Below are 24,622 nucleotides of genomic sequence, written 5' to 3'. Positions count from 1 at the left end.
ATCAACAAGGCATATCTATGCCAAAATATATACCCAAAATCTATAAAGAATTTACCAAACTCAACACCCAAAAAATAAATAATCCAGTGAAGCAAAAGACATGGGCAAAAGACATGAATAGACACTTCTCCAAAGAAGACATCCAGATAGCCAAGCAACACATGGAAAAATGCTTAACATCACTCATCATCAGGGAAATACAAATCAAAACCACAATGAGATACCACCTCACACCTGTCAGAATGGCTCACATTAACAACTCAGGCAACAACAGATGTTGGCAAGGATATGGAGAAAGAGGATCTCTTTTGCACTGTTGTGGGAAAGCAAACTGGTGCAGCCACTCTGGAAAACAGTATGGAGGTTACTCAAAAATTAAAAACAGAACTGCCCTATGACCTAGCAATTGCACTACTATGTATTTATCCAAGGGATACAGGTGTGCTGTTTCGAAGGGACATATGCACCCCAATGTCAATAGCAGCACTATCAACAATAGCCAAAGTATGGAAAGAGCCCAAATGTCCATCAATGGATGAATGGATAAAGAAGATGTGGTATACATATACAATGGAGTATTACTCAGCAATAAAAATGAATGAAATCTTGCCATTTGCAACTATGTGGATGGAACTAGAGCTAAGTAAAATTAGGCAGTCAGAGAAAGACAAATATCATATGATTTCACTCATATGAGGACTTTAAGACACAGAACAGATGAACACAAGGGAATGGAAGCAAAAATAATATAAAAACAGGGAGGGGGACAAAACATAAGAAACTCTTAAACATGGAGAACAAATAGCAGGTTACTGAAGGGGTTGTGGGAGGGGGGAGGGGCTAAATGCATAATGGACATTAAGGAATCTATCCCTGAAATCATTGTTACACTATATGCTAACTAACTTGGATGTAAATGAAAAAAAAAAAAAAGTAGAGTCTAGTGATTCATCACTTATATAAAACATCCAGTGCTCATCAATTTTACCTAATTTTAATGAATTGAGATTTAAATTTAAAAATCGGTTCTTGGTTTGAGTTATTAGAAAAATTTTAACTGTATTTGGAACAACTTGGACATTCGAATCTACTTGCTTTGACTATAAATTTTGTGACATCTACATACACACCAGATTCAGGTTAGTTAAAAAAAAGAAGGATACAAAATATCTCAATTTTTAAAATATCTGTTATATGTTGCAATGATATTATCTTGGATATAATGGATTAAATAAAACCTATTTTTAAAATTAAAAAAAAAAAAGAATATGTGTCATCATTGCATATGGCAGGTGTAAGGGGTGTGGAAATTAGGGAGTAAATCTTTTCTCCTGGGTTGTGAAGACTTCCTAGGGGACAATGGGCAGGACAATTTATTTATATGTTAACTTTTAAAATTAATACATTTCAATTTTTATATTAGATATTTTCTGTTCATCCGTTGAATTTGCTTTACGACCTGACAATAATTTGTGATTAAGTCTAAAGAGTCTACTCCAGACCTGGCATGCAGAAAACACTCAATAAATACTGTTGGCCAATTTTCTAGACTTTTTTAAAGCATACTTTCTAGAGAATTAGTTGTGAAAAGTTTACTGTCAACCTCACATTTGTGAAACTAGTATCTCTGGGATGTGTAGTCTAGTGAGGCACAAGTTTCACTCCACATGGGATACGATTAACCATCAGGCTCTATTAGAAGCTTGCACCAAAGCAGACTATTATATACAAATGGAGGCATGATGAGGCATTTCCATACCCCATGCCACTCTTCTCTTGACATCGTGTCAATACAAATCTTCCTGTATTCTTTCCTTAACTCAGTTAGGCCCTGGGTTGACATTAGCATAATTGACCTAGAAATTATAGATAATAGCAGCAAGAAATGGTTTTAACAGGCTAGACAACATTATTTAGTCTTTTTCTATAATTCCCTTTTTATTACTGTTATTTCACTCTCTTTAATCTATTTACCACCCCTTGTGGAAGCACCAAGGCCTTTGAGACTGCTGTGAAGCACCCTTTCTGTGAAAGCCAAGCCTCCTTAAAATGTCATCATTCCTCACAATAACCTTCAAGGTCAGTTACTTAATGATTTTATGTTCCAAGGAGAATTGGGAGACTCTAGGTTAAGTGTCTTTCCCCAGACAAATCAGTAGCACAGCTGGGGTCAGAACTGTACTTTTGGCTCCAGTTAATTCAATTGGAAAATAATGTACCCCCTGTCCCCCACCCCCACCCCACTAGGATTGCTGCCAAGACCATTCAGAAGGTATATAAATGTAGTATTCTGGCTGTGAGCCTGTATTTTACCTTTAATAAATGGGCATGCTTATTCTTCCCAGGTGACTCATCAATGAGCCTTAGTCTTTCGACTTAGCTATGCACTAAAGTTTACGTGAGGATAGGATCCAGGGCACTGCATGGGATTACAGCAATAAGAGCCTTTTTGTCTAGAAGCTTTCCATCAGTATTAATGTGGAAAACTCAAAAAGTACTCTTCTTGCCATATGTGGAGCAGAATAACCTGGCTAATGTATGTGGAGCCTGTCCTATTGGCACATAAGTACCTTTGGCAATAGTCCCAACAAATCTTAGCGAGTATCCAAGGTCAAGTTTTGTCAACACTTGGGTGGAAGTCGTCCAGAGAAAACCCCAGGTGTGGCAAGAGATAAGTAGATGATTCAGTAGTTGACATTCTCCCTTCTGAGTCAATAATTAACCCCAGCATGCTATTATTGGCATTCTGAAGCCTCCTGTAATTTGCATGGCTTAAAAATTAGACTCAGTAGAAACTACTGGTCCTAAAGATAGTCAAGAGAAAGCAATGAACCTGGTTGTAGCTACATCTCAGAATTAATTGGCTACATAAGTTCTGTCAAGTTCTTCGGGATTTTCTGTAAAAAAAAATTTGCTTTAATTTCTCCATAAAAGCATAATTTCCTTGGAAAAATTAGTGTGGACATTACAGCTGTGACGTAGCATCTTGACAGTTGTGGGAATGGTTTTCTCGTGCTGGAGAATTGCTTTGAGTTTCTTCCAAAAGAGAAGGCCACATGTGAATTGTAGGTGGGCAATGAGGCTCAGACACTTCAGTCTCTCGGTGGCTACACTTTTCTCTTCAGGGAAAGACACATTTCTGAGGAAATAGCAGCTGAAATATTTATGCCCATTTACCTTAACCTTTTTAGTTTATATTCAGAATGTTGATACTTTTTTAAGTTTATTTATTTATTTTGAGAGAAAGAGAGAGACAGAGAGAGAGAGAGCAGGGGAGGGGAAGAGAGAGAGAATCACAAGCAGGCTTCGCGCTGTCAGTGCAGAGCCCTATGCAGGACTCAAACTCGCGAACCACGAGATCATGACCTGAGCCGAAAGCAAGAGCTGGTCACTTAACAGGCTGAGCCACCCCCAGAATGTTGATGCTTAAATTTCTTAATTATACCTTCATTTTATTAAACCATAAATTCTTCATGTTGAGGATGAATATTTTCACTGCTCTTTTTGCGTAAGGGTTAAACAGGGCAACCCTATTGATTAACAACTGTAAATATAGGCTGAATTTCTTCCTGGTTCATAGTCCAGATGGCACATTGTATGTTAATGTGTTCATGATGGTAACATTTGCAAGCAGCTGAAGAAAATCACTTTCGATAAAGATTTGTGAGGAAAAGAGACCAATCTAAAGGAGGGATGGGAGGCTATAACTGATCCAGACATATCCGCTCTACCAAGTAATATCTTTTGATGAATGGTCACTACGATTTGACAGAGTGGGGAAACTGCTAAATTACGAGACCACTTAGAAGCAAAAATAGTAAATATATAAGTGTTCGAACTACTCTTATAAGCTTGATAATTTTTTTTTATTTTAGTTTTACTGAGGAATAACTGACATATAACCCTGTAAGATATTTAAAATGTACATTGTGGTGATTTGATATACATATGCATTATGGAAGGACTCCCCCAGTCAAGTTAATTAACATACACATCCTTCCCCTCATGTATTTCTTTCTTTTTTCCAGTAGGAACATTTACGTTCTACTCTGCTAACAAATTTCAGTTATACAGTATATTGTTTTCAATTACTGTCACCATGTTTTACACTAAATCCTCAGAACTTACTCATCTTATAGCAGAAAGTTTGTACACTTTCACCAACCTCTTCCTACTTCCACTCCACCCTCAAACCCTGGAAACTAGCTTTCTACAATCTGTGTCGATGAGTTTGACTGTTTTAAAAATTTCATTTATTTTTTGGATTCTACATGTAAGTGATGCCATATTCGTCTTTCTCTTTCTGGCTTATTCCACTCAGTTCATCCAAATTGCCACAAACAGCAGGATTTCCTTATTTTTTATGGCTGAATAGTATTTCACTATATCCATGTGAGATAGATAGATGTATACAGATATACATCTATCTCACATCTTTGTTCATTCATCAATGGACACTTAGGTTGTTTCCATGTCTTAGTTACTATAAATAGTGCTGCAATGAACATGGGAATGAAGATATTCCTTCAACATCCTATTTTCATTTTCATTTCCTTTAGATATGTATCCTGGGGTAGAGTTGTGTCATATTTCTAGTTTGGTAATTTTTTAGGAAACTTCAGGGTTTTCCATAGTGGAGTACCAACAGTGCACGAGAATTCCCTTTTCTCCACATCCTCACTAACCCTTGTCATCTCTTGGCTTTTAATTATAGCCATTCTAATGGGAGGGAGATCGTATTGTTGTTTTGACTTGCATTTTCCTGATAATTAGTGATGTGGAGCATCTTTTTTTCTTTTAAGCTCATTTATTTATTTTTGAGAGAGAGCACAAGCAGGGGAGGGGAAGAGAGAGAGAGAATCCCAAGCAGGCTCCACACTGTCAGCACAGAGCCTTGAACTCATGACTCCTGAGATCATGACCTGAGCCGAAATCAAGAATCTGGCGCTTAACCAACGGAGTCACCCAGGTGCCTTGTGGAGCATCTTTTCATGTACCTGTTGACCATTTATATGCATCCTTTGGAAAAATTCAGCTTCTCTAGCCATTTTTCAATCAGTTTGGTTTTTGTTTTGTTTTGCTATTGAGTTGTATGGCTTCTTCATATATTTTGGATATTAAGCCCTTATCAGATACGTAGTTTGCAAATATTTTCTCCCATCATAGATTGCCTTTTCCTTTTTCAATGGTTTCCTTTGCGATGCAAAAGTTTTCTTAGTTTTATAAAATACCACTCTTCTATTTTGCTTTTGCTACCTTTGCATTGCTGTCAAAAACAAGAAATTATTGCCAAGATCAATTTCAAGGAGCTTATTCTCTGTATTTTTCTCTAAACGTTTTATAATCTCAGGTCTAATGATCAAGGCTTCAGTCGATTTTGAGTTTATTATTGTGTACGATGTAAGATATGGGTACAGTTCATTCTTTTGCATGTGACTGTCTAGTTTTCCCAACACCATTTATTTAAGAGATGACCCTCCTGCACTATATGTTCTTGGTTCTGTTGTCAATTGATTGAGCATATGTATACGTGGGTTTCTTTCTGAACTCTATTCTCTTCCATTGATCTATATCTGTTTTTGTGCCAATACCAAACTGTTTTCATTGCTGTAACTTCTTAAAAACTTTTTAGAATGTTTATTTATTTTTGAGAAAGAGAGAGAGAGACAGAGCATGAGCGGGGAAGGGGCAGAGAGAGAGGGAAGTACAGAATCCGAAGCAGGCTCTAGGCTCCCAGCTGTCAGCACAGAGCCTGACATGGGGCTCAAACCCATGAGCTGTGGGATCATGACCTGAGCCAAAGTCAGATGCTCAACCAACTGAGCCACCCAGGCGCCCCTGCAACTTTTTAATATAGTTTGAAATCAGGAAGTGTGATACCTCTACCTTACTTCTTCTTTCCAAGATTGCTTTGGCTATTCACAGTCTTTTGTGGTTCCCCACAAATTAAGAATGATTGTTCTATTTCTGTGAAAAATGCCATTGGAATTTTGACAGGAATTACATTGAATCTGTAGATTACTTTGAGTAGTAAGTACATTTTCACATCAGTTCTTCTAGTCCATGAGTATGGAGTATCTTTCCATTTATTTGTGTCTTTTTCAATTTCTTTCATCCATGTCTTATAGTGTCTAGTGTAGAGATCTTTCATCTTGGGTAAATGTATTCCTAGGTATTTATTTTTTGAGGTACAATTGTAAATAGGATTGTTTTCTCAATTTCTCTTTCTGATGGTTTGTTTTTAGCATATAAAACTCAACTGTTTTTTGGTTTTTTTTTTGTAAATTGACTTCGTATCCTGCAACTTTACTGAATTTATTAGTATTAGTGTATTAGTTCTGAAAGGTCCTTGGTAGAGTCCTTAGAGGGTTGTTTTTTTTTTAACATACAATATCACATCATCTGCAAATAGAAACAGTTTGGATGACTTTTATTTCTTTATATCCTACCTAATTGCTTTATATCCTACCTAATTGCTCTGGTTAGGAGTTCCTGTAGTGTGTTAAATAAAAGTTATGAGAGTGGGCATCCTTGTCTTGTTGCTGATCTTAGAAGAAAAGCTTTCAGCTTTTTAACATTGAATATGATGTTAGCTGTGGATTTGTCATATATAGACTTTATTATGTTGAAGTATATACCCTCTATATGCAGTTTGTTGAGTTTTTGTTATGAATGGATGTTGAATTTTGTCAAGTGCTTTTTCTGCAACTATTTTTTTTTCTTTATTTTTTTCTTTCTTTTTTTTTTATCTTTTTTTTTTCCATTTTTTTTTTCAACGTTTATTTATTTTTGGGACAGAGAGAGACAGAGCATGAACGGGGGAGGGGCAGAGAGAGAGGGAGACACAGAATCGGAAACAGGCTCCAGGCTCCAAGCCATCAGCCCAGAGCCTGACGCAGGGCTCGAACTCACGGACCGCGAGATCGTGACCTGGCTGAAGTTGGACGCTTAACCGACTGCGCCAACCAGGCGCCCCTTTCTGCAACTATTTAGATGATCAGATAATTTTTATCCTTCGTTTTGTTAATGTGATGGATCACATTAATTGGTGGATGTTAAACCATCTTTATGTTCCTGAAATAAATCCCACTTGATCATGGTGTGTGATTCTTTTAATGCACTTTGAATTTAATTTGCTAATATTTTGTTGAAAATTTTTGCATTTATGTTCATCAGGATATTGACCTGTAATTTTATTTTCTTGTAATGTCCTTGTCTTGTTTTGGTGCCAGGATAATGCTGGCCTTGGAAAATGAGTTTGGAAGTGTTCCTTTTTCTTCAATTTTTTTTGAGTAGTTTGAGAAGGAATGGTATTAATTCTTTCTCAAGTGTTCGGTAGAATTAACCAGTGAAACTATTCAGTTTTGGACTCTTATTTGTTGGGAGGTTTTGATTACTGATTCGATCTCCTTACCAATAATTGGTCTGTTTAGATTTTCTATCTTTTCATGATTCAGTCTTGGTAGATGGTATGTTTCTAGAAATGTATCCATTACTCCTAGGTTGTTTGATTTGTTGGTTGTGATTATCTAGTTCACATCTGAAATTTAAATAGGAAAACCAGATGTTTTATATGACTGCTCTTCCTCACAGACATTCCCTGGGAAACCATGAAGACAAAAGTAGGACAGTGTTATGTTCCCAGCAACTCTAAGCAAAATGGGGCAGTGAAGGAGATTTATTCAGAGACCATAGCCAGCCTCTTGATAGTCAGACCCTCTTCTGATTCTAAAGCTCTGTCTTAGATTTTTCCACGGTAACATCCTTTCTCAGTTGTGCTTTCCTGAATATTTTACACTCCACCTCCCCCGAAATGTGTCTGCTCTATTTCCCCCCTTCCTTTGGTAATAGATAGTAGATTGGCTAATCTAATAGACTCACTATGAGAAAGTTTTGTAATTGTTAATAATAACTTAGCATGTTAACTCCTTAATGTTACCTTTTAACCGGTGCTCTCCATGCTTTAACCCAGTGTTTTTTAATTACTTAAAAAATAAAAATAAAAAAATGCTATCAAACGTATGTCCCCTTGGTACCACGGGTGGGTAGGGAATAGGTAAAAGCTAGTGATAATAGAAAAACAATGGAATGTTTATTTAAAATAAACTTTCTTAAATGACACCATCTATTAGATTTTCTAGATCAAGATTTTTTTTTTTTTTAGCCAAAAGAATTAGGAGGTGGGATAGTATGAGTGGGAAGGAATAAAAGAAGCATTAGAAAGGAAAGGAAGTATTGAATAAGAATGAAGAAAATTGTCATTAAGTACAAAATGATTATATACAGTGAAGCAGAATGCTGTTCTTGTCAAATGAGAAGGAACATTTAAACGCTTTCCTGAAATTAAGAAACCTAGTAGTTAAAATTATTAAAATACTCTTGAGAAAAAGTAACCATCTTCAAAATTATGCTGGCAATTTAGTGCTATTTTATGTATTATTCATGGTAGCCCAGAAAAAGAATTTTAGCCTAGGAAGAGAGTTTGTAAAAAGTGATTACTATAAGTCCCTTACTTTACAGATATATGAACTGAGGCACAGTGAATTTAAGTAACATGCTTAAGATCAATAAGCTATAGAACTGACATTGAATAAATAGCCTTTAATCTAATGCTCTTATACAGGCTGAGTATAAAGATGTCTACATCACAATCCCCAGAACCTGTGACTACATTACCTTAAATTTTTTTTTTTTTTAACGTTTATTTATTTTTGCGACAGCGAGAGACAGAGCATGAACGGGGGAGGGTCAGAAAGAGAGGGAGACACAGAATCTGAAACAAGCTCCAGGCTCTGAGCAGTCAGCACAGAGCCCGACACGGGGCTCGAACTCACATACCGCGAGATCGTGACCTGAGCCGAAGTCGGACGCTTAACCGACTGAGCCACCCAGGCGCCCCTACATTACCTTAAATGCTAAAAGAGATTGTGCAGATGTGGTTAAGATAAGGATTATAAAAATGGGGAAATGATCCTGGTTTATCTGGGTGGGTCCAATGCAGTCACAAGGGTCCTTGTAAGAGAAAGACAGAAGCTGAGAAGCAGAAAAGAGATGAAATGGTGAAAGCAAAGCTCGGAGTAATGTGCTTTGAAGATGGAAGAAAGGGCCACAACCAAGGAATGTAAGTGAACTTGAGAAGCTAGAAATGGCAAGGAAGTAATTATCTCCTAGGGCCTCCGGAAGAAATGAAGCTGTGCCAACACTTTGATTTTAGTTCATAAAACCCATTTCAGATTTCTGACCTGCAGAAATGTAAGATAATAAATTTGTGTTGTTTGCAGCCACCAGGATTGCATTAATTTGTTATAGCAGCAATAGGAAACTAATACATGCCTTTCCATCTAAACTGCTTACTTCATTTCATTAAAATAATCATGAGTGTTATTGAAAGGAGCAGAGAAATCCAGGAACTTTACTGAAAATTCAAATTACTGTTACTAGATAAACTGTAGCACTGATAGATGAACTCATTGACTAGTTTTCCCACAGGCTAACATATGAACAAAAGTCACTATTTAAAAAATTTCTTTTAAAGTTTAAAATAATTTTTAAAAATGACTAAATTGTTTTAAAATAAAATGGGAGAACTACTGTACTAGGAATCATTTTGTGCTAGGAAGCATTTGTTGGCTAGCTTAAGTAAAATGGAAACTAAAGTCTAGAAGAGAAGCCAAACTATAGAAAGAAGAGGAAATCTCACAAGAATCAAAGTGACCACTTTCTCTATCTTTCTGCCTCACCTTGCATGGTTCTTCCTCTCTTTGTGCACAGGCTTACCTGCAGCCTAGCTTTTTCCATTCCAGGTGATCCTGAGTTCGACATGGTAGCTCCAATTCTGGCTTTTTCTTAAATCCCACTTCAAGTCTAGCAGACACTGACTGGAGTCACTTTTTCAAATATGATCTTCAAGCTGAGAAAAATAGAGAAGAGAGCTGGAGAATAAGATGAAAACAGGTACATATGAATAAGACGCCCACCCTTGTCTACTCAGTTGGGACCATAGGGCCCCAAGTTCCTACTCATTAAGGGTTGTGCAGGAACACTATTAGAAAAGAATATGCGGTACAGACCAAGTGACCAATATGTTGACTACATCTCTAAATATTCAGGTATAAATTTATAACGTTAACTGCTATTATTGTTTTAAAAAGACAAAATACATAAATTAACATTTTCATTAGGCATAAAAGGATTCATGATCAAAGTAATATAAAGCAAAACACATTAATAAGAGACCAACTTCTAGGAAAGCATCAAACAGGATGAATAAAAGTAAAGGTAAAAACTAATGAGTTAGGGGTGCTGGGTGGCTCAGTGGGTTGACATCCAACTTTTGATTTCAACTCAGGTCGTGATCTCAGGGTTGGGAGATTGAGCCCTGCATTGGGCTCTGTGCTGGGGCATGGAGTCTGCTTGAGATTTTCTCTCTCTCCCTCTTCCCCTCCCCACCACTCACGTTCTCTTTCTCCCTCTCTCTCTCTAAAAAACAAAACAAAACAAAAAACAAACGTGTCAGAAAACAGAGAAAATTTAGAATCAATCACTTAATGTAAGTGCTTGAAATAATTACAGAGTGACATGAGTGAAAGAAACCCTCAGTAAATCAAATCAAGAAAAAGTGGACAGCAACAGAAGTAAATAGTATTGTAAGTGAAAAATATAATAAAACTACAGATACCTAAAAGAATTAGAAAAGCAACAGAGTACCATGTGCACTATATACAAAAAGGTGAATATTATTTAGGAAAATAACAAACTATTATACTCCAGTTCAAATAGAAAACCAGCAACTCGGATTTTTTTAAGGTAAATAATAGTTCTCTGTCCAAACTTATTCTTGTCTCCAATTTAGTAGACAAGAAATTCCAAGTAATATCTTTTGATGAAAGTCCACTATAATACCACAGAGTGGAGGTCGTATTATCACTAGCCATTGTCTGTTCCCATCTCACCTACTTCCATCTCACAAATAATAAAGGCTTACTTACTTAGGCAATGATTTAATTCTTTTTAAAAAATGTTTGTTATTGGGGCGCCTGGGGGCGCCTGGCACCAAATAAGCGCCCGACTTCAGCCAGGTCACGATCTCGCGGTCCGGGAGTTCGAACCCCGCGTCAGGCTCTGGGCTGATGGCTCGGAGCCTGGAGCCTGTTTCCGATTCTGTGTCTCCCTCTCTCTCTGCCCCTCCCCCGTTCATGCTCTGTCTCTCTCTGTCCCCCCCCCCCAAAAAAAAAAGTTGAAAAAAAAATGTTTATTATTTATATTTTTGAGAGAGGGAGAGCATGAGCAGGGGAGGGGCAGAGAGAGAGGGAGACACAGAATCTGAAGCAGGCTCCAGGCTCTGAGCTGTCAGCACAGAGCCCGACGCGGGGCTTGAACTCACAAACTATGAGATCGTGACCTGAGCCAAAGCCGGATGCTTAACCGACTGAGCCACCCAGGTGCCCCTAAGATAATTCTAATAAAACGATGTTTTCATAAAATGACATCTGTGAGAAATGTTGGAATTTGCATTCACATTTTTCCTTTCCTGAAAGTTATTGCTCATCAGAGACTTTAATTCCTTAACCAGATAAGGTCCTCTGGTACCTCAACAATATGGGAAATTGGACTGGAGAGAAATCCTTGATCAAATAAAAGAAAATGGAGGCAATGAACCTGGTTATAAGATTAACCTTTGTAAGGTCAGTTAGCAGGACAATGAGCCGTGGACACCCACCATGCCGAAATCCCTCAGGTGGACCTTGATGTTCAGGTGCTAAAGAGCAGGCAGAACATGAGCTGAGGCACAAGGTAGGCACTATCCTAGGTTTGATGTGAGTGGTGGAAAGTATGGAGGTGAGGCGTGCTATCCAGGTGGTAGATAGCAGGTCAGGCGCCAGTCAGCTCTTGTCTCTTGGGGTGTCCGTTCCCAGCGATAATCACACCTGTGTGGGGAATAAAGGAAACGAAGTCTCTTTTTTTCTCCCCTCATCGTAACCTGCTGAGGCTGTTAATGTTTTTCCTGCTTTTCAGGATTCAGGCAATGAAATGCAGCAACAGAAAAGCAGACTGACTTTTACAACTAGCCCTTCTTTTCAGAAACTGAGATCATTCTTTCTGTGGTATTCCTTTTAATTCCAAACTGTGAACATTATAGCATATGGAGAAACCAATAGTACTTAAGACTGTCACAGATGAAATAAAGGTTATAGGTGGCAAACTCATACAGGCAAGTTCATACAGAACAAGCTTATTTTAAGTGGATATTTGTAAAAGTACATACCATTTCCATCAGCAGGAGTTAACCCAGCGGTGCCAAAATTAGCAAGAGCCAAGACTGACAAATTCCTTTGGCTTTCTCCAGTGACTATTTTCTATACTTTCATTATCCTGCTTCTGAATTTGGTGTGAAAATGCATCACAATTAATGTCTAACACGATGCCGTTTATGATGTGGTTTTAAATTCCTCGGGAAATAGAATTAAACCATCAGACCCATTCTCTAGGTCTAAGGTGAAAGGTTAATGGATTTACTAAAACGCTAAACAAATTCAAAGCAGTATCCTTTGGAGAGAGAGATGAGGAAAAGCATCAAACGCTTGTCTGGACAAATTTTTTTCTCCATTCTGAAAATAGTCTAAATAACATCAAAGGATGTGCAGAAAAATGACCGGGTCTCAAGAATTAAATAATGATGAGTCCTTCGTTACTGCCTTCCACGGAGGTTTTCTAGCAAATTTGAGTTACCTTGTTTCTTGGAAGACATGCAATAGTAAATCAACAGCAAATGTTATCTACATGTAACAGATGGTAGAGATGAGACTGCAGAAAAACTGATATGCTCAGCTTCTCAATCAGTGGTAGAAAGAGGGAGTAATATTCAGACCCGGGAATCCATTACTCACTACTTGGGCCATCTTTTCTTTCCGAGAATTGAAAGTAAGATATTGCAGTTGAATACACAAAAGCTATACTGCTTCAAAAAACCTGGGCTCAATTATAAATGATGTAGCAAACTACATTATTGTTTTAAAGTGTCCAGCCCCCTTTCTGCCTCTACAGGAGTATTCTTCCCTGTCTTTAGAATTTGGGCTTGCCCACACGACTTACTTTGACCAATGGGCTGTTGGCAAAGGCACTATCGGCGAGAGCTTGAAATGTGCTTGTGCAATTATCTTCCTGAGTCTCCGTCATTGCCATGAAAAGAGATTCTTCTGCGTACCTGTTTGCCCCAGATTAAAAACAAGTGGAGCCAACCGTAGCCAAGCCTGAGCTTAAAGCAGAACCATCCATCTGAGTCTAGATCAGCCAACTCCAGTCAACAAGCTGACGCATGGAAAATAAGCACTTATTGTTGAATGGCACTAAGATTTTATGGTTGCGTAATAATAACTGACCAAACATGAGAATTATGGGTCTACAGCCTAGGGTCTGATGGTTAATCTCCTTTCAGCTCTGTTTCTGGAGCTGCTTTTCCTATTTTTAACTCGTGAGCCTTAATTCCCCCCAGGCTAAGCTGATTTGCTCCAGCTCCCAGCCATTTCTCCAATATTGCACCCAGTTTAATTGTCTTTACTATTGCCCCAGTATTTACAACTTAAATCGCCATAACCTCCGTGTCCCATGGGTTGATTGGTTTTTTCTGTTATTGCCCAGAGCCGTCCATAGAATCTTCAGGGATGCAAACGGGCTTAAGGTGTTTACAAACTTGGTGTCTGCGTATTTTTCCTCTTCTGCTATATTTAGAGAAAGACTAAGGCTACTGTTTGTTCAGGATAGGTTTTATCACTGTGAAATGTTGTTTTCTTGTGACATTCAGAAAGCAACTATTTTTTAAATTATACAATTTGAGTAGAATCCCATATGGATGAAACTGAGAAAATATAAGAATTGCTTTATTACATTACAAGTCCAACTGAAATAGATATATCGATTCATACAATGTATATAAGGGGATGTAATTCAGACTTGCAAGTTGCAGGGTGCCCACTCTTGGCACTATTGACATTTGGGGCCAGATAATTCTTTGCGGTGAGGGGCTGTCCCGTTTAGCAGCATCCCTGGCCTTCACGCAAGAGATGCCAATAGCACCTCTCCTGGAGCTGTGTCAACCAAAAATATCGCTAGACATTTCAAAGTGCCCCTGGGAAAAATTACCTCTGTTGAAAGTACTGACATAGAGGGTATTTACTTTCATTTATCAACTAAAGATAGCTCACTCAGAAACTTCTCCATTTTCCCTCTTCCCACCCCCGCTCATGATTCTGCTGATCTACCTGATCCCTAGACTCTCTCTAAAACCAAGGATAGTCATTCTTGCCTCATATCTGTTAAAGAAACATTTGCCGCATTGAAGTCCACTTACAATGCAATGATAAATGTCAAGGCAATATTAATAAATATGAAGTCTTAAATAGAAAGGGCCTAGTGAACATAGCATCAGTTATGCTAACTTTTTGGCTCAGTAGTATATATTGAAGCCAGACTAGCCAGATTAACAGGATACAGTAACAATGGATCGTGTGTCTGAACCTGCAAACAGTCTTGTTTTGTAGATCTGGTCATCATAATAGTATTCATTAAAGTGATAGTTTACCTGTATCTCATTTTTCTCAATCATATAGAGTTAAGAGTACAAAATTTTCCTACACATTTGAAGAAGCTTTGCACTCCAAAACAGTTACAACTAGTTTGATTCCTATAATTAGATAGTATAAAATTTCTTGCATGCAAACACCATAATCATATTTTGTTGTCAACAAAGAACCATCTGTTTTATAAAGGATGCACTCCCAGGCATGAGATATTTCATTTAGATACCATGGTGTTGCCATATTTTCCTGCCATGTGAACCACAGTCATTGCGAGTGTAGAGTCCACAGCCTTGTATCGCAATAACGTGATCTCCTTTTCCAATGTGATTTTAGAGGCAGCATGTCAATATTTTATTCATAAAATGACATAGCAAATGTGGTAGTAATTAAAACAGTTCAGCTTTGAGCCAACCACACTGGCAGATGGCGAATACTTCTTTACCGACGATCTTAGAGCAGAAGCTATAAAGTCAAAAGATGTTTACTTGGAGAAGGCATTGGCCAATCTAACTACCACTGTTCCCTCCAAGTCTAATTTTCAATAAGTCTTATTTTTAAACACTCTAATTTCATTCAATTAGCCTTTGAACTATGCTTGGAAAGTGCTCCGAGAGATAATGCCTGGCATTGATCACATATATTATTATCTCATTTTATTCCCTTCAAAGTCTTATAAGATAGGTATCATTGTCTTCATTTTACAGATGGAGAAATTGAGGCTTAGAGAGATAAAGTACCTCTTCCGACTGAGTGTCAAATAAAGATTTAATCCCATGTCCAATCTGACTACAACACTCCTATCCTGAAATGGTAGACTAGAGGTCAGAGTCATAACCATATAATGAGTTTGTAGCCAAATCATAATATATAGGCCACAGATTTTTGCCAGACCCAACAAACTTTCTCCATCCTTCTTAAAATTCTGTGCCTTGAATCATTTATGACAAAGTTCCATATTAAACAAAAAACTGGTAGGCAATGAGGAGAACCATATTAAAATCTTGCTACAAATAAAGCTCTGTTCTCTAGTTCTTAAGTAATCATACTGTTTCAAAAGTATAATTAGGGGCACCTGGATGGCTCAGTCGGTTGAGTGTCTGACTTCAGCTCAGGTCATGATCTCACTGTTGGTGAGTTAGAGCCCCATGTCGGGCTCTGTTCTGACAGCTTGGAGCCTGGAGACTGCTTCAGATTCTGTGTCTCCCTTTCTCTCTGCCCCTCCCATGCTCTCTCTCGATCACTCTCTCTCTCAAAAATAAACATTAAAAAAAATTCTAAAAAAAGCATAAATTTTTGGTGTAAAAATTCAGCTAAAGAGGAGGAATAAAGTTTATCATTTTAATTTTGTTATTTCTTTCAAAACTGTGTTTACCAGTTAGTGGAATGGTGTGTGTGTGTGTGTGTGTGTGTGTGTGTGTAATTTGTAAGAAGTAAGGTTTGAGTCTTAGGTTTCATATTCATGCCATTCCTTTTCATACCTTCAGAAACACAATTAAAAATAGATCAAGAACCTTGTTTATGGTACAACTATTTTCCTGATAGAAGTCAGAAAACTATAAAATGAGTTGGTTCATGGCAATGTATATATTATTTCAGAGCAGGATGAGGAAACATAATGCCAAAAGCATGCACTAGAAACGTTATTTCCATATAAAAATAATGAAATGTCAGGATCAACAGGAATCCCATAAATCACTATTATTCACTTCCGTTTCTTAGTTTATTATGAAGTGCATGCAGCTATGGACTGGTGACCTTTTCTCCTAGTAAACCTACCCTCGACTAAATTGACACAATTCTACTCTCTCATAACACACACACACACACACACACACACACACACACACACATCTTATCCAAATTACATGATTTAGTTTTATCCAGTATTTGACCTTTCCTTAGCTCATATTTCTTGTTTATAGTTTCAAGCTTTTGAAAGCTTGACCTCTAAAAGTATTTTCCTTATGGCAAACAAAATAAGACAATTCCTTCAGAGCATTTTACTGTATTTATATCTCATCTTGTTCCAAAAGCTATTAGAAAGGACTTACAGGGGCATCTGGGTGGCTCAGTCGGTTGAGCATCTGACTTCGGCTCAGGTCATGATCTCACGGTTTGTGGGTTCAAGCCCCGTGTCGGCCTCTGTGCTGACAGCTCAGAGCCTGGAGCCTACTTCAGATTCTGTGTCTCCCCCTCTCTCTGCCCCTCCCCTGCTTGCTCTCTGTCTCTCTCTCGTAAATAAATAAACATTAAAAAAATGAAAGATTTACAATGTGATGTATAGTAGTAGGACAATATTAAAAGAGACAGAAATTCAGAGCCAAAGAAAATAAGAATAACCAAAGGGAAGACTTTCTAATCTGATTTACTTAAAAAGTGAAAATGACTGACCACTTAGTCCCTGTTATTAAGATTATACACAAAAGAACCGACTCCAGACAAATATGCCCTACGAGTTTTACTTTACTGGCCTTTTCTTCCTGCTTAGAGCCCATTCTTATTGCATATGAAGTCTCTCTGAAAGAACACCAAGGTAGTGGTGAAATAGTGATAAGTATGGTTTACTGAGCACCTCCTCTGTGCTACCCCCAAATCATGCGGCCACACTCTCAGCTGAATTCAATTCAGCTCATAGACGTTTCTGTACTGTTATTTCATTTTTTTTCTACACATTTATTCCTTGTGTGCCCTGTGAGTGTAAGCCCTGCTAGGGCAAGGACAAGATGCTTCACTCCTTTATATCTCCAATTTTACCACCTCCACCTACTCAAAAAAAAAAAAAAGCTTTATTACAAAAGTAGTATGTGGGGGAGCACCTGGGTGGCTCAGTCAGTTGAGTGTCCAACTTTGGCTCAGGTCATGATCTCAAGGTTCGTGAGTTCCAGCCCTACATCAGGCCCTGTGCCGACAGCTCAGAGCCTGGAGCCTGCTTCGGATTCTGTGTCTCCTTCTCACTCTGCTCCTCCCCTGCTCATGCTCTGTTTCTCTCTCTCAAAAATAAATAAACATTAAAAAAAAAAAGCAGTATGTGGGAAAAGCACGCTTTGACTATCTTTGTATGTGTGTATGTGTGCATGTGTGTATTCTAAACCTACTCTTTAGGGACCCTCAATCCCAATCTGAAAGTTTGTAAACAAGACGAAACCTTGCAAGGAGATTGGAGAGAGGCTGTTAGGGGTTGAATTGTGTCCTCCCCAAATCCATATGTTGAAATCCTAACCCCTGGTATCTTTACAGAGGTAATTAAGTTAAAATGAAGTCACAAGGGTGAACCCTAATTCAGCATGTCCTATAAGAACGGGATATTTGAACACAGACACATATAGGGAGGAGAAGGCCATCTACAAGCCAAGGAGAGAGTCCTGGAACGGGCCTCATGGCCCTCGGGAGGAACAAACGCTCCCAACAGGCTGATCTTAGTCTTTCAGCCTCCAGAATTGTGAGACTATATAATCTACTTGATGGGCTTTTTTCCCCCCTGTACATTTTAGATGACCCTCAAAATCCTGTTAGGTTCCTTCTCAGCAAACAGCCATATTCTCATGATGAGAAAAACATCAGATAAATTCCAATGAGGTTCTACAAAACATCTGCTCAGTACTCCTTAGAACTGTCTGTATCGTGAAAAACTAAAGTCTAAGAAACTGTCAGAACCAAAGGGAGCCTAAGGAGACATGAGGACCCGATGTAGTATGGTACCTAAGATAGCATCCAAGAACAGAAAAAAGGATATTAGGTAAAAACTTGTAGATAAAAACTTGGAAAATATGAATAAAGTATGGATTTGCTGATAATGTATCAATAACAAGTCATTAGTTGTGACAAATGTACTAGTATGTTAATAATAGGGGAGGAGCACCTAGCTGGCTCAGTCGGGAGAGCATGTGACTCTTGGATACATTTGTGTTGTTTAAACCAAAACCAAAGTTGTGGTGCTTTGTCACAGCAGCCCCAGGAAACCTGTATTAGGAAGCCCTAATACAGAAGTTCTTTTGTTTGTTTTTCTCTTTTGTGTTTTTCAGCTTGAAGCAGCTAGGTATTTTTGAAAGATGTCTGAACTCATGGAAGTAAGGACTACATACACTTCACTCTTCATATTTATATACTGCAAACTATTAAGAGTATAAACGCAATAGAATCTGACAGCAATATTTAGTTCCTACTAACTGATTAATGGGTGGTCATCTTTAACCACTGTTTCCAAGAGAAGAATAATATATGTTCTGGTCCAGTCTAAACGATAAAATGTAGAGTGTCAAAATCATCAAGAAAATTTTATGAAAGTTTTACTCTGTGACTGTTACTGTTCTAAGCACTTCATGTTAATTATTTAATCCTTACAATTACCCTGGGAGAAACACTGGTATTATCTCCACACCTTGCTGCTTTGCACATTACCTCTTTCTTCAGGCCTGTGCTAGTAACTATGGAAAGTTCTGTTCTTCCCTTAGGTATGTGCCTAAAATACATTATTTTAAGAACTAATATTTGGTAGCTACTTTTCTCAGAAATCTTTTATTCTCTCCAATTTATTTGGCAAAATGCTGGATATAACATTATAAGTTAATGAAAGTTTTTCATAAGAATGCAACACTTTATCATTCTATGGATCACCTATTTCAGAATCATCTTTTTTTTTTTTTTTATTTCAGAATCATCTTGACTAATCATTTAAAATTCCATTTCCGGGGCTCTATACCAGACCTACTGAGTGTATTTTTATTGGTGGGCCCTGAAAACTGCATTTGTAAACAAGCTTCTTGGGTGATTCTTCTGCACATTCAAATTTGAGAAGAATGGCTTATTTTGAAAATGCCATTTGTGTTTTCACTAAATATTAATGTAATTGATTAATTAATTAATTAAGGCCTTGCTTATTTATCATATTGGAAGAGCATTTAAGAATGATAAAAGGATAGCAGCACCTGAATGGCTTAGTCAGTTAAGCATCCAACTCTTGATCTCTGCTCAGGTCTTGATCTTGGACTCGTGGGTTCAAGGCCCATGTTGGGCTCCGTGATGGGTGTGGAGCCTCCTTAAAAAAATGATAAAAGGATAAATATAAAATTACAATAAAATTTAAAAAATCAATGTGCCTTTAAAGCAGATTACACGCTTTGGGAAGACAGGAAAAGCAAACATTAATAATCAACAAATGAGCCTGGGAACATCACTAATCCATCCGCTTTACATTAAATGTCTCATTAAGGAGGATAACGTTGGCGTCTGGTGATTGACCCCATGGATTTAACCAATCACTTCATAATACTGCATTCCAAGTTACAAGTTCAGAGCAGGTATTGATGAAAAACGAATGAGCCAGAAAGAAGAAAAGAATTAATTATAAAAGATAGGGTATTCTCATTATTTTAGGAAATTTTTCATCAACTTGATTTCTTAGAAGTCAGTAGTTTTATAGGAAAGGCTAAATATTTCTAAGTTTCTGATTGGTGACAGGAAGTGGCATGCTGTGGTAGCCAACCTTTAAAATGCCCTCAACGATCCTCACCCCCTGCTATTCATACCTTTGTCTAGTCCTCTGTGATATTGAATAGGGCTGATATGCCTAATCAGTAGGATATTGCAAAAAATGATGGAGTGGGATTTCTCAGCTTAGGTCATAAATGACACTGTGTTTTTTTCTCCTGTTTTCTCTTTGGCTCACTTGCTATGGATGAGGTCCACTGCCATGCTTCAGAGACAGCAAAGTACCCCCTGGAAAGATCCATGTGGAGAAGAACTGAGGTCTTCTGTCAACAACCGGTACCAACTTTCTACTCATGTGGGTGAGCCATCTTGGAGGCAAAACTCCCCAACCCCAGTCAAGCTTTCAGATAGCTACAAACTCAGCTGCCATCATGTTTATAACCTCATGAGAGACCCCAAACCAAAACATTGCATCTAAGCTACTTCTGAATTCCTAACCTGCAGAAATGGTTTGATATAGCAAATATTTGTTTTTGTTTTAGGGAGTGTTGTTCTATAGTGGCAGATAATTCATATGGATAAAATGCAATAAACTTAAGGATGTTTGGGAAATGCTGGAATAGAATTTAACAATACTAATGTATCCATTCTTGCTTAGCCCTCCAAATCCAGATTCCATTTTCACTTTTCCATTGTTTTTTCAGATAGCTCCTTCTCAGTTCTCTTTGCTTTCTTGTTCTCCTCCAATCTCTAATGAATGGCCACTTCGCAGAGATCTACTTTTCTCATTAGTTCGTTCATCCCAGACCAAACCATCTTCTCTATGAGGATAATTTGTAGCCCAGAGTGCCTCTTTTAGGTTAAAATATACAAATGGAATTTGAACATTTCCACTTAACTGTTCAAAGTCAACATATCTGCAAACAGATTTGTCTTTTTGCCTTTAAAATTGTCCTCTTCTGACTTCACATGTGTTAGTGAAGCCATGCTTCTCTACATTAATAAACCAACAAGCTACTAATTCTCTAACTCTTCATTTATTTTTCTCTGGACTTCCTTCCATGTCTGATCTTTAAATTCTGTGAATTTATACTTCATAACATCTTTAAAATTCTCGGCCTTTTTTCCATTACTGTTACCTGACTCACTGCCAGATCTTTGTGAGCTGATAATGACAATAACTCCATGCGGTAATAATTGCGCTAACCAACTTACCTACTCTTCTTGACTCCAATATCTCTTCATTTCCATCCATCATGCATATGACTGTCAAATTAATCTGTCTATACACTACATCCATTCCTTTTCCACTCACAAATTGTCGATGGCTATTCCTTATCCTTAACTTTACCTTCCCCAACCCCTTCTCTAATTACTGCATTATTTTAATTCTCCTCAACTGAACTGGGATTTTACTTTCACTCTAACATGCCAAATACAGTCCCTCTTCCATATATCTTGCCCATTCCATTCTCCACTTACTAATGACCTCCTTTGTCTTTCCACTCACTAATGACCTCCTTTGTCTTTCTCTGCATATCCGTATCTAAATCTTTGTCATGTGTCACAACCCAGATCAAGTCTTGCATTTCTAATAGATTTTCCCTGATCTCTTTGGTTCATAAAGTGTTGCCAGCACATATATTCAAAGGCACAATGAATTCAAAGGCCATATTAGTCTGGAATGAAAAGTGAAGGATACTGTTTATAAAAGTTTTCGGAAATACTATTATACTTGCTACTTGCTTCATTTATTTAGTAACAAATAACATGCATCTTTGTATTTTCTACCAATGAAAACTTAGCAGGAATCAGCTAAAATGGAATGAGATTACTGGAAACTTCTGGACATTCCATAATGTCATTTAGAATTATGAATGAATGTCGGTCACTAATTAACTGATTCTAACCATATTGTGCCAAGAGGATTGGGTCAGAGTAAATTTGTTATACTCTAAAATAGAGAGGGGCACCTAAGTGGCTCAGATGGTTAAGCGTCTGGCTCTTGATTTCAGCTCAGGTCATGATCTCACAGTTCATGGGTTCGAACCCTGTGTTGGGCTCTGTGCTGTCAGCTTGGGATTCTCTCTCTCTCTCTCTCTCTCTCTCTCTGTCCCTTCCCTGCTCTCTCTCTCTCTCTCTCAAAAATAGGTAAATAAACATTTAAAAAATAAATAAATAAAATACAGAGTGGCACTGAATGTAGCTGTTTGTTTTTCTTGCCATTGTAAAATAGTCCAAGGCTTAACTGATTAAATTATACTTTCTACCAACACTTTATTAAGAAAAGAGAGCACCACTGTCTTTCTTTTAAAATTAAAATAATTTTATGTGTCCTTGAACTCTCTTAAATGCTAGCCCTAAGAGCCAAGCCTACATAATGGTTTTTCTTTAACAGCACCAACATAGAACACATGCCAAAGCCCAGAGAGAACTTCATAAAGTAATTTACAATTTATCCAACTACAAACTACTGACAACAATATCATGGAACTTTTTCATGTTTATGGGTCTCTTCTCCCTCTATAGATTGCCTGCCCCTCCAAGTCAGACACCAGGTTCAATAATTCATTCAATAAATGTTTACTCAACATTAGTTCTTGAATGATTCATTGAAAGATATGAGGCAAAATTGTAGGAGGCATGCAAAATTCTGATTTGCAAGCAACAAAAACCAACCCTGGCCAATTTTAAGAAAAAAAGAAAAACCAATATGTTGAAAAGCCATTGGGTGGTACATAGAATTATGTAGAAGACTAGCAGAAAATAGGCAGGAACAAAACACGGCAGGACCATGACATTAAACTGTTTGGACAAAAACGCCAATGCCCTACATCTGATGGTCAGATGCTGGAACTCCCAGCACTGGACTTTGGAGGCGACTCTTGGTACTGTTGCCTGGGAGACTGGGTGTTGCTGCCACTTTTTGCTTTAGATTCAAAGTCTGTAGTAGGCATGTCTGCTATGGTTATGCACCCCAGCAGCCACAGGCTAGGGAAACAGTGATAATTCTTTCCAGCTTCAACAGCAAGAGGGGGGAAAAATGTAGAAAGAGATAAAACAAATCAAGCATGGGAATGAGATTCAGATGCCAGACATTAAAAAATAAGTTTGTTAAAAAAGGGTATACATCTACTTTGATTCATTATGATCATTTTGCACTTCAGATAGATCACCCTAGCAGGAATCTTGCAAGTAGATTACAGAGCCAAATTGGAGTTTCAATCCGAAGATCCATACAAAACTTGAAGCTAACATGATAGGAAGGAAAAAATGGATTTGAGAGAAAGTGAGGTGATAAACTTGACAGAATTTGGAGCTTGATTGGACTTGATAAACAAATGAGGGTTGTCAATAAACGCTCTTAGATTTATGGCCTGGGAGACCATGTGAATTAAAAAAGAAAATATGGGAGTATTAGAAAATTTAAGGAAGATGATGAACAGTGGTTAGGGGATGTTAAATATAAGGTGTATGTGATAGTTTAAATATGGTTATAAATTCTTTACAGGTTTTCTTAGCAAGACATAGAGTCTATTTTCCCACTTCTTAAGATATAGCTGGTTGAATGATTTGCTTTGACCAAGAGAATATGGCAGAAGTAACATGTGACTGGTAAGTCCCCACGATAAGTGGTCTTACAGTTTCTATTCTCAACTTTTTGGAAGGTTGTCATCACCTTGTGAAGAAACTAGCCTCTGAGGACTAGAGAGAACATAAAGAGAGAGAGTTGCAGCCATCCCAGCATTCTGAGATGAGATCCCCCAATACATGAATGAGGCCATTCTGTACCTGCCAATCCCCAGCCAACCCATTTGATTACTGCAGCCACCTAAGTGACCTCAGGCCAGACCAGCAGAAGAACCACCCATCTGAGCTCCAAATTACAGAATCATAAGCAAATAAATTGTTGTTTTTTAAAGATATTATTTTAGTATGGCTTATTATACAACAGTGGAGAAGTGATATATTGCTAGTAGAATATCCAGAGGAAAATGTCCATTTGGGAGTTGGATATGAGTCTATGAGCACATATCAGAGATAATATGGCCATTATGATGATGGTCAGTACCAGGGACTGTATGAGATCATCCAGTATGAGATCATATTATTTCAGTCATGAGCAAAATCATTAATTTAAACCAACATTTAAGACATGAGTAGAGAAAAGAAATTAGTGAAATTATAAGAAGCATCCAGTAATGATTCAAGCAAATCCATTATGTTAAACAACCGGGAAGTCATGGGTAACCTTTGTGGAAACAATTTGTGTTTTTTGGAATGTTCGTGTAAAAGCCTATTGTTGACGGGTTGACACATCAGTAGAAAGCAAAGAAAAACAGATGGTGAGTGGAGATATCTCTTTGTAAATACATTCATGTGACTAAAAGCAAAAGATAAAGTAAGGTTGGAGTGTTTTTTTCCAAAATATGAAAAAGATACCAGCATGTTTATAAAATGGCATGAAGCTTAAAAACAGATATTTAAGTTACTCCAAGATTTTAGCAATGATGGAAGTTTATTGAAGAAAAAGTGGAAGTAGGGAACAGGCATAGCAGTAAAGAGACTAGCCTTTTTCATGAATAAGACCTGTACATCCGTGACTCTGGAATTAAGAA

At 37.7% G+C, this 24,622-nt stretch overlaps 2 long non-coding RNA genes across 2 annotated transcripts; one reads left to right on the top strand and one right to left on the bottom strand.

The window, feature by feature from the left end:
* Positions 1–1,110: 1,110 nt before the first annotated feature.
* On the top strand, positions 1,111–23,929 carry LOC122495531. The gene is made up of 3 exons (XR_006300491.1): positions 1,111–2,079; positions 20,256–20,362; positions 23,672–23,929. It is a non-coding gene; the product is annotated as an uncharacterized LOC122495531 (long non-coding RNA).
* Positions 8,912–15,288, bottom strand: LOC122495532. The gene is made up of 3 exons (XR_006300492.1): positions 13,093–15,288; positions 11,720–11,927; positions 8,912–9,910 (listed from the first exon to the last, which is right to left on the bottom strand). It is a non-coding gene; the product is annotated as an uncharacterized LOC122495532 (long non-coding RNA).
* Positions 23,930–24,622: the final 693 nt, after the last annotated feature.

This window comes from Prionailurus bengalensis, chromosome F2 (genome assembly GCF_016509475.1).
Source record: "Prionailurus bengalensis isolate Pbe53 chromosome F2, Fcat_Pben_1.1_paternal_pri, whole genome shotgun sequence".
In the NCBI taxonomy this organism is placed as follows: Eukaryota; Metazoa; Chordata; class Mammalia; order Carnivora; family Felidae; genus Prionailurus; species Prionailurus bengalensis.
This window is presented reverse-complemented; position numbering and strand designations above follow the sequence as displayed.